This window comes from Telopea speciosissima, chromosome 1, assembly GCF_018873765.1.
Source record: "Telopea speciosissima isolate NSW1024214 ecotype Mountain lineage chromosome 1, Tspe_v1, whole genome shotgun sequence".
Lineage (NCBI taxonomy): Eukaryota > Viridiplantae > Streptophyta > Magnoliopsida > Proteales > Proteaceae > Telopea > Telopea speciosissima.
Window position 1 is genome coordinate 1,759,613 of NC_057916.1, and position 11,291 is coordinate 1,770,903.

The following is an 11,291-nucleotide window of genomic DNA, read 5'->3' on the forward strand; positions in this document are numbered from 1 at the left end:
GGACTTGAATTCTTGGGCCACGGGTGGGCTTTAGCTGAAAAAATAAAAATTGGTGGTCAGTTTGGTTTGGGCTTGGGTTGATGCCTCAGGTAACGCGAAACCCACCCAAACATTACCCTGAAAGATGACATATATACAGATACTTAAAATAATGTAAATTGAAATGAAAATGCAATTTAGATTATCATCGCGAGTTTTATTTGGTTAATTAAATTGGTAGTTATTCTGAAAGGAAATTATCTAAATTGGCCTTGGGCACAATGTTATCAGAGTTTGATCAAGTAGAGACTCTCCCAAGTACTGAAGGGCATTAACCTTCTTTGCCCAATTTGTAAGAGTTCTGAAGAGACCATTTGGCATGCCTGAAGTGTTGATCGGTCGGTTGGGTTCGATTTCAGTCAGTTTGAATCGATTTCAGTTTGGTACTAGGCCACTCCAAAATCAAATCGAAAGTTTTCAGTTTCAGTCCGGTTTTTTATTGGTTTTTTGTTATTGTTTGTAATCGGGCTAATGTCGTATTCAATCTGGTCAAGTTTCCAGTTTACATGTATACATAAAGAAATTGATGGGAAAATCATTTTTGAAACTTGGGTTGTGTTTGGCATGCATTCTAGGTAGATTTTGCATTATCAGGCAATAAAAACAAGGGTAAATTACACGTCACCCTTTGGTTTTCAAATGAAACTCAGATCACCTCTTGGTTTTTGAAAAAAGTCAAATCACCCCCTGATTTAGACCCTAATATGACAAATTAGTTCATACTGTTAGTTTTATGCTGTTAAGTGATTATGTCAACCAGTTAAATAATTTTAAATCCCTAAACTACCCTTGACCAATGTGGCGATGTTGAAGATGAAGGAAGGGTAGTATTATAAATTTAATTATAATGTTTTAGTACAAGGGTAAAATAGTCCTTTCACACCAATAACTAACAACAGAATAACACCGTTACTATAGAGGGGGTAATTTGAATTTTTTTCAAAAAATAGGGGGTGATATGAGTTTCGTTTGAAAACCAGGGGGTGATGTATAATTTACCCTAAAAACAATTATTTTTATCATCCAAGAATGCGAAATTGACCTAAAATGCATTCCAAGAATGCACACCAAACGCTGCCTTGATTCTTTTCTATTTTCTTGCTTCTCAATGCATTCTAGAACCAAAAACCATGTCAGCTAACAATGTCCCGGACAGCAAAAAAACTGGTGATGGTTTCAATCTGGAGAACAACATTGAAAAGTTGGGACTTTGCTTAGGTTTTACCCTTGTTCCTCCCAACGTCATCTTAATGGAAACTGGGATACTTGTGAATGAAGAATTTAGTTTATTCGCTTAGACTCTACTCTACTTACTCACCAAAACTTAATAATTTCGGTCAAGATAAGCAATTCTACTCTGGTCATTGAAGGCTGCTTGAAACATGAGTAAGACCCTCTATTATTATTAACTAAACAAAGTCTATGAAGGAACAGAAGAACGTGAATAGAACATTAGCACATTGTGTAGAGCACGATTCAGACAAGCTCATTCCCAAAGATTTATTAAAAACATTCCCTGACTCTCTTTACTTGTGATTCTGAACCATTCTTTTAAGGAGGCACCCACTTCTGTATGAAATAGCATTAGTGAGGTCTGGATGGTTGTGTTGACACTCTTGGTCATCATGGTTCGATGAAGCGGAATTGGTCTCCATGGATTTCGATTCAATCAGAATCGTTTGTGATGTGAATTGACTGAAATCAATTGAGAATTGATTGAATTGGTCTGAACCCTAGAAATAAATAATGAATCGCCCATAATCAGAGGCCAATTTTGATCTGATTTGGTCAAAATCGGCAATCTGATTCTGATTATTCAAACCAAGTAACTTACAAAAGCGTTGCATCATCCTTATAAAAAAAAAAAAACCCTTCTTCCATGATGATTATACTTATTGATTTTTTTTGGGGGGGGGGGGGTAAGAAAGTCTACCGATTGAATTAACCGGTAAAGATTCAAAGTATTAATTTGTCAATTTCTAATTCAATCATTTATCCTCTTTGTATTGGCATGCCCAATTCCCCCCTGTAATATAAGTCGTTGCATAGTATTTGGGGTATCTCTCACACCACACCAATTTGGGGTCCGTGAATTGGTTTCATTGATAAGAGATCTACATTGTTAGGGACAGAGAATGTCAGGAGTGTAAGATGGTGTGAGAATGCATGCGTCTTTTTTTTTGGAAAAAAAGAAGGGAGTTAAACTATATAACTTCACAGTATAACCATGTGAAGTGCACGGGTAGTCAATCAGCATGCACGCATCTACTTTAGTTGACGGTGTACAAACAAAAAAAAAAGACAATTGTTTTTCTCATCCAATTAACTCAACAATAGACGAGGGATAATCTAAGTCCATGTTTGGAAACCAAGAAAATAAAAGAAAACATAATAAGATGAAAATCATGATAAGGTAATAATTGATTTATGTGTTGTTCTCTCCCTTCAAATTTTTTTTTTTTTTTGAATTTTTTCTTTTCTTCCCTTCCAAACACAGCCTTAAGGTGGGGGGGGGGTTCATGATAATGCTTACTCATTCTATATTTACATAAGGAAGAGTGTTCTCTAAGCAAACGGCATAGGAAACATATCAATGAAGAGCGATTAAGTAGTTTCATACATAAAGGGTAGAGAAGTCATTTCATATGAAGAGAGAGAAAGAAAGAGAACAGTAGTGTACCCTTGATAGTCAGCTCACCCAACCTTTTCTCTTTACATAAACACCTCATGTACTTGCTCTCCTCTGTTTTAATATATGATCAGGTAAGCCAGATAGCAATCACTAAGATCCATGACAAAGCAATCCATCTTTTGGTGTGTTGCTTTTTGGCTTGATGATTCTGTAGATCATCTCTCTCTCTCTCTCATATTTGTATGTACCATATAATATTAGATTGTCACACAACTAACTACATAATTCTCAAGGTAGAGACAGTTTAGCACATGCAAGCACATGCAATGACTTGAAAAAGAGGAAATAAATGAAACATTTAGTAACAACCAGTTTGTACTTCAATTTGAATCCAAAGCTACAGTACATTAAAAAATTTTCACTATTTTGTTTGGTAGTGATGGATTACTTCTTCCAGACAGAGTCGCATAATATAGAGACTTAGGTGTATCAATAATCTTCTTACATTATTTCACAAACTATCAAATCATATTCCATTAGCAATACTTTAAACTAACAATCAAGTGGTGTGATACATAATTTTGAAACTTCATTCAATTCAGTGCTTGACGGGTAAGAGGGGAAAAACTCAAATGAGTCAATATCAATAATCTATATCAATTTCATTGCTAGTGTGGAGGAAGATTTATTTTTCTAAAATATTAGAAGTTTCATGATGTAAAGTGTAACAAATCTTTAAAAGAGTAATGACATTAGTCAAACTACCAAACCGCTTCCTTAAACTTTACTTATTCATTTTTCATTTCCCTAATTTTTTTTTTTTATAAGCAGTGATTGCGGTTAAATTTTTTTTAGGGTACACATTAATTTTACCAAGTGAACGTATTGGCTCTTCAGCTTTACATGTTCCTTGCCATCTATCCTGTTTACCTTTTGAGGGAGATAGTAGGTCAACTATTTCTCATTATTATACCTTGTAGCCATTCAATCACAAATCATTGGTGTTGAAAATTTTCTACCTAGTCGAAGTGTAACTTCCACTCTTTATTGAGCAATCAATTCATGACTTAACTTTTAAGAAAAACAAATAAATAAATATTAAATAAGGTAAAAAAATAAAAATATGTATACAAAGATAATACTGGGAGTCTGTGCACTCAATTTTCTTGGAATTGAATTGTTGCAAGACACATGTCTTTATTGACTTCTCAAGGTTAGGTTCCTAAGACATTGACTTATTTAGGGTTTAAGCAAGTTGATAAAAATAATAATTTATATGCATATATATGAGATTTTCTTATTGATAGTATTTTTCTAGTTATTTTACAAATTTTTTTTTTACTAAAGGTCACCAAATATATATTGAAAATAAGATGAAAATTACAAAAATAAATGAACTGAACAGCTGCTGTGGCTTGAGAGCACAATCAGTCAATTACAAGTACAATCAAGATCGTAGCAGCCTCACTACAGGTTTGGAGAGGCGGTAGTACGGCCTGCCCAAAGCTTCCCACGTAGTAGTATGAGCAATGAAGTTAGGGGATCCGTTCCAGTTCTCATAAGTTTTGGAATTTGCTGCACGATTGGCAAGGGCATCTGCTGTGGCATTACCCTCTCTGTAACAATGGGTGATTCGCCACTGTATTGATTTTAGGTAATCTTCAGCAGTCCACCAGCGTTGAAGGAAGTCCCACGGGATCTTAGAGGAAAGAATGCCAGTAACCACCGTGGCTGAATCACACTCCACCCAAAGGCGCTCGACCTCTAGATCTTTCGCCTCATTTATGCCAATAAAAAAGACTACCATCTCAGCTTGGAAGTTCGTTCCAATTCCTTGGAAAATAGAGAAGCATCTTCTTGTTACACCAAGGTGATTCCTGAAAATCCCCCCTGCACCTGTATAGCCGGGATTGCCAATGGAAGAGCCGTCAATATTCAGTTTCCACCACCCCACAGGGGGCGCCTTCCATTGAATTTCAAGATTTTGCTTCAATTTGGGCGTTGCAGTGTCTACCTTGAATAATTTTGCTAGCATTAGATCATTTACTGATTTAATTTGGATTCCTTTGGCTATAGAGCAATCTGCAATCTCAGCGATACAACGTTGCATGACCTGCATTGGAGTGTTGCACTGGTTGTCATACCTTCGTCTATTTCTTTCCACCCAAATTTGTTGGCATACAATTATAAGGAGTGCCTTCCAGATATCAACCACCAAAACTATCTTTGCTTTTCTCTGCCACCATGAGAAAAGGAGCTCCATGGAGGGGAAACCGTTCCAGTGCTCATTGAAAAGACCTAAAACCTCGACCCAAATCTGGTTCGAGAAAATGCAATTGAGGAAGATGTGATTCCTTGAATCCTCTTCAGCCCAACAAAGCTCACATCTGGACACCAGTGGAACCGCTCTACGACGGACATTCTCATCAGTAGGGAGTGATTTGTGAACTAGTCTCCAGCCAAACATGGAACTGCGGGGGTGGAGATGTTGAAGCCAAACTGCCCAAGTCCACTCCGGATTTGCTGCTCTTTGCCTCAACCCTTCCCAGGCTGAGTGCACCGAGAAGGATCCAGACTTGGTGTTCGCCCAAACCCGAACGTCCTCCCTCCCTAAAGGCACAATATTCAGGTTGTGTATCTTGGAGAAAATGCCTTGAAGCACCTGATCCTCCACCCGTGGGAACACCCATTTACCTTCTTCAATAAAATCTGAGACGGTGGCTGTGAGGTTGTTGGGAATACAGCCTTGCAGCAATTGGTCTATCAATTTCATTTAAGATAAGTTGACACTTTTCATGCCCAAGCAAACATGATAATTCTATCACACATCACTTGATATAGAACCATTTGTGTGAAGGAACCAAACTTTGCGATGAAAATGAAGAATGAATAACATTGAACCACCATAACAAGAGTGTAGTCATCTAGGTTATATTATCTACACAATCAACCATTGTCGTCATATGCATAAACCACTCTCTTATTACAACATTTCAAAGAAGAGAAAAGTTTTGCTAAATTCTCCATACCAATGCCAACCCAACTTGTTAATACACGATTTAGGTTTTGGGGACGTTTACTTGCTGACCAACGTCAAATTTGGCTCGGTTGGATTTGACAATTTCTTTTTCTTTATTTATACATGTATTTTAGAAGAATATGGTTTTGATATTTTTTATTTAAATCATATCTTAATCACTATTCATCTTTGGCTCATTATAAACTAATTGAGTTGTCAATAAGTAGATTCCTCACTAATATCAAATGGGAAAAAACAATCCACAATCCAGATTTGCAATTGATATAAATACATACAGCTTTTTCCCATGATTAAGTTAAAAAGTCCTTGTTGATAGGCTCATGAGCCAACAAGAAATGCATGGCACTCAAAATGAAATATTTGTTTGAATAAAATGACTATGGTTTCTATAATAGGTTCCGTGTGAAAAGACGAAAACGCAAAGTTTCGTATAAAATAGAAATTCCATTGTTTTTAAATGTAAAAAAAAATTAAAAGTATTCAAATAAAAAAATCATGTAAAATATCCTTTCTATGAAAAAATTTATAGCAAAACAAACAAAGCCATGAAAAACTAACTATTTCTTTTGGTCAAACCCCAAACTTATAATTATACCCTTCGTCAAAAGGGAAGGAGATTAAGATCCTAAATTGAAATTCAAATCTATGTTTATTAATACATGAAGATTTTATATGAATACATGGACTCATCAAGACAGATTAAAATATTAAAGTCAATTTTCAAGAGAGTGAAAGAGAGAAGGAACTCCAGAGAACTCCATATTTATTTACAAACTAACCAAGTGCAAACTTATCGAGTAAGCACATCTTAGTATGAGAGAATAAGATAAAATTTGTGCTTGTACTTCTCTCAATGTTGCTCTTGTTTGTTTAGTATCTAGAGTCAAGAACTCAATACTTGTTTACAAATTAATCAACTGCACATCTTGGTTTAAGAGAATGACGCTACATTTATCTCAGCCTTGTTCTTGTTTGTTTAGGATCTTGAGTCGAAATTCAAATTAACAATAAATATGTACATGCATTTATAAAAATACTTTGACTTTTTGAGACAAATTACAATATTAAAGTATCTTTTTCAAGCAGAAGAAGAGAGAGAGAGAGATTTACAAACTAATCAAGTGGAACCTTATGGAGGAAGCACATATTAGAACGAGTGAATGAGAAAAAAACACCACACTTCTCTCAAAGTTGTTCATTTTGATTAGGAATGTAATGGACTTCACAATTTGGAGCAAAGAACCAAACAAAAACAAACACTATCAAAGCTATTACTCAATAAACTAATGTCATCAACTAAAATACTAGATGCCCAATCTGAAGGCTCAACAAACCTATTTATACAAGAGACGAGCCCTAAAGAATTTGAAACAAAATATCATTTGAAAAGATGAACTCTTAGATAACAAAATGTCATCCCTTAATGCTTCAGCTTCCATAGACGATAGAAAAACTCCGACCGACTCTTTATTTAGTTGCAACAAAAGATCTTCTATAATCACAGATTATACACCCCTGCCACTACAAGAGTTATTAGAATTTCGAACTCCATCGGAATGTATAATAAAATGATCAGCAGTTAATGAAGGGTGGCTTGAGGAGAAAAAAGGATGATCAATTTGATATGTATACTGATTCCAAATTTTAATAATTTGAATGGTGATAGAAAAGAGTTGTAGTTGGCAAATTACAAATCAATACTCTTAGAAGATGGTTTAAACATAATTGTGAATACTTTTCATACACTGTTCAAGATTTTAACAACCAACGTCATTAAGATTCCAACTCACTTCCATGGTAGATGGAACAATTATTGTGGATTAGGGAATTAAACACGTGGCCAAGCCAAAAAATTCCCAATTAGATCTACTTGACATAATCAATTGATATATTTATGTGATTTAAATTAATTATGCATAATAGATTGATGCAAAGAAGAGGAAGAGGTAGGAAACACATGTCCTCTGCATTCCAGCCTCATCCAAACAATTACGTGGCTCAACTAAGTGTTCCATCTAGACAACCAAGGTGCCCTTCAATGAAATATACAAATGCGTTAATTAATTTAACTTGACATGGCATTAGATGCTTCATGGATGCATAAAGAAAAATTGGTTTCACTTCTACTTACCAACCAACTATAAATTAACAATAGTAGAAAGATAGTTTTACTCTTTATAAACTTGAATTGACTATAGGTTTGAGTTTCCTTCATCTACGGTGAAGAGAGAACCTCTTGAGAATTGCATTGGATCGAGATGGGATATTTTTGATTACGTACAAGGAAGTAGGAGTTTGATGATGAAGCTGTGTTATACCCGCACCCCAGGAGTATAATTAATTATTAATTCTTCCCCGTGACGTGTAGTTATCACTGCCACGTATGCCGGTGAGTTGTTCTCACCGGTGGTCAAACCCAGCTATATTGACCATAGTACGAGGTTGCCTATGGAAACTAGTCGGGACCATGGAGGTTGCCCCTTGACGTGTCGGGGTAAGTAGTTGACCAAATTTTATTGTGTGCTTACCGCCCTCTCAAAGCCCTCAAGTGTGGTCCAAAGGCCCCGACCTCTTATGGTGGGAACCACCTTCCTACTCGACGGAGGCAAGGTTATTGGTCGCCTCCGACCCCGCATCCAATGCGCTAATAAGGACCCTTGTGGGTGAGACCCTATGGCTAAGGTACTATTGGTGCCCGTCATGTTTGACCCTACCCTTACCCCTTTTATTAACTTGACCTTATGTGGGCCTTGGGGCCCAAATTAGGATTTTAAAGCTTGTGTAGGGATGAATGGTTGTTTGACCCTATCCAAACAGATCCTAGCCTACACTTATGAGGCCTTATCCAAATAGGCCAATAAAAGTGTTTTTCTATATGAGAGAGAGGGGTAAGACTATTCCTTAGTCTTTCTTTTTCTTTTCTTTCCTAACCTAATCGTGAAAAGGAGAGGAGAGCTTTGAAGAGAGGAGGCGGCAAGGAGGAGAAGAAGGAGAAGGAAGGGAAGAAGAAGAAGGAAACGTCTGGTTTGGAGCTTTAAAGAGGGCACATCGTGTGTACCTCAAACCAGGTAAGCCAAGTGCCCTTTTCCCCCATTTTTCTCTCTTCCCCTTGCTCGCTTGAGCTTGGGTGGTTCGTTGGTTGCAGCCCCAAGATGGGGATTTCTTTTGAAACCCAAAGGGTTAGCTCGAGTCATGTGTAGTTTCCCTTGTAGGATGCTTTCCTATTTTCATTACAATCCTATAAAGACCTCTATTTTGACCTCTTGTGAATCTATTTGATTCTAAAGCTTCAACCACCAAAGAAAACCCCAAATCTGGATTTTTGAGCTTTTGATCCTTTAAACCCCTTAAATCTTTGAATGTTGGGTGTTTCTAAGACCCAAATAGACTCCAAGACACCCCTCCCTTGTCCCTTGAGGCTTAGAGAACCAAATGGGACAACCCCGGGCTTTTAAAGACCTTGAAATCACACTTGGGTTGCATCGAGGCAAGATCACGTGAGTCCAATGTTTGCCTCCGATGTGTCCCGAGCCTCGCAGGAAGGTCGGAGGCAAGGCTCGAGGCAAGCCTCGCCGAGTCCGACGTTGCCTCCGATGCGCTTTTAAGGCTTATAACTTATGTAAACTGTGGGGTTTCTCTATGAGGCCTCCCCTACACTCTCTCACACTCTTATTCACTTCTATAGGCGCCAACATATGTGCAATGGAGTGATTTTGAGCGGAATCGTTGCGTTTATACAAATTCTATTTGAAGTAATTGGTGAGTGGGTTTGGGTGACTGTTGAGCTTGTTTACTATTGCTTATTCATGCATTTATGAATTATATTGTGACATTATCATTCAAGCATGATTGCATATTTGCATTTATTCTTATTCGATGATGATGATTTGGATGATATGGATTTGTGTTGGTTACGGTGTCGGAAGTATCGGCACCGAACCCCTTTGCACGTGGAATTGTATATTGCATCTCATTCTTGCTGATGCGCCGCGTGTTGTGCCGGGTACCCGGTGTTAGATGGAATGGGACGTTGACACACCCGGATGTACCTCTCAACACGATAGGATTCATGTAGTATATCCGTGGTTAGGCTCGCCTCCCTATGCTACGACCCTTACCAACAGGGGTTTAGGTGTTGGGCAGCCGCAGCACCGCCGCTCGTGGAGAGTTAGAGAGGCCAGGCCGGGGTAGTAATGGTTATCGGGGTCCGCTCCTGGGTGGTGATGACTACGACCGGCGCGGGCTCCATAGTAATAATTGAGGTTGCATTGTGGTGAGAATGGAAGGATCCACAATGTCTTCCCGAGTTATTCGTAGCATATACCCATTGACTTAGCATTGTGTGTTAGGTGGTAAATGAATTAATAATAGCATGCACCATGGACTATTTGTGATTGTGTGATTGTGCATCCCCTTTTCTCTCTCACTAGCTCTGGAGCTAACCCCGTGTACACATTCTTTTTAGTTTTGGATGCGATGATAATCGTGGAGCTAGAGACAGTGACTAAGGATCATGGCGATGGTTGCCCATGATGATTGTGCCTACGGCTATATCTGCATTACTTGGGATCGTCCCCGTTTTATTATTTTTGAGCATTGTGTTTTGTACAAACTTTTATGTTTTACCTTTTTGGTAGCTACTGATGGTCATAGAATTTTGTAACTATGTTACTTATTATCATTAGCCAATGAACATCTTATAGCTTATTTCTTTTACGCCCGCAAACTCGACCTATCTCTAATGTAATATTCCTTTGTCTTTCGACTCTAATATTATATTGTAATATTGGTTAGATGAGTTGCCATCGATCGAGATCCTGGGGTGGGTGGATGACGCGTCATCTCAATCATACCGATATTGTATTCTATCCCTTGTCGGATAGGGTGTGACAATGACTCTCTAGAGTCCAAGCCGACTCTTCATCACGATGAATGAAGAGATTTGCTCTTCTTTCTTTGTGGTGAGAAACTTCGTCCTTAACTTTATTTCACATTTTAGATGTGATACATGAAACTTAAACTAATTCCATTTTCAAGCATGTTATACAGACAAATTAAAAGATGTTTTACCTAGTCATGGGGAAGGGATCTATCTTTACATTGAGAGCCATGAGATAGGTCTTAGGGCTTCAAGAATTAGAATGGGTCAATTTAGATTGGATTAGGAAGAGCCTGATCCAAAGCGACCGATCCATAATTCCATATTGGGGTTCTAGGGTTTAGGCTGGCCGATTCTTGATTAATTCTGACCGATTTCGATCTAAAGCAATCGATCTATATTGAGTTGATGAATCTTCTAGATTCTCAACTAGTTCCGGCTAATTTTCATCGGAATTCGATTCAAGTTTACTGACCTTTAGTAGGTCTGGAGATTCTAGAAGATTCATCATATACAAATCCTTCGCTAATCTTTTTGTTTTTGTGCTTTTCTCCGTGTAACGTGAAAGCCATTTTAAGTTTTGGATATTCAGCTCCAAAGGGTAGGCGTAGTAGTAGCGAGCTTTCGTAGTCTACCGTCTACGACTCTTCTAGAGCTTCTCATTCAAAGAAGGAGACTATAACGTGAATGTTACCCCACCT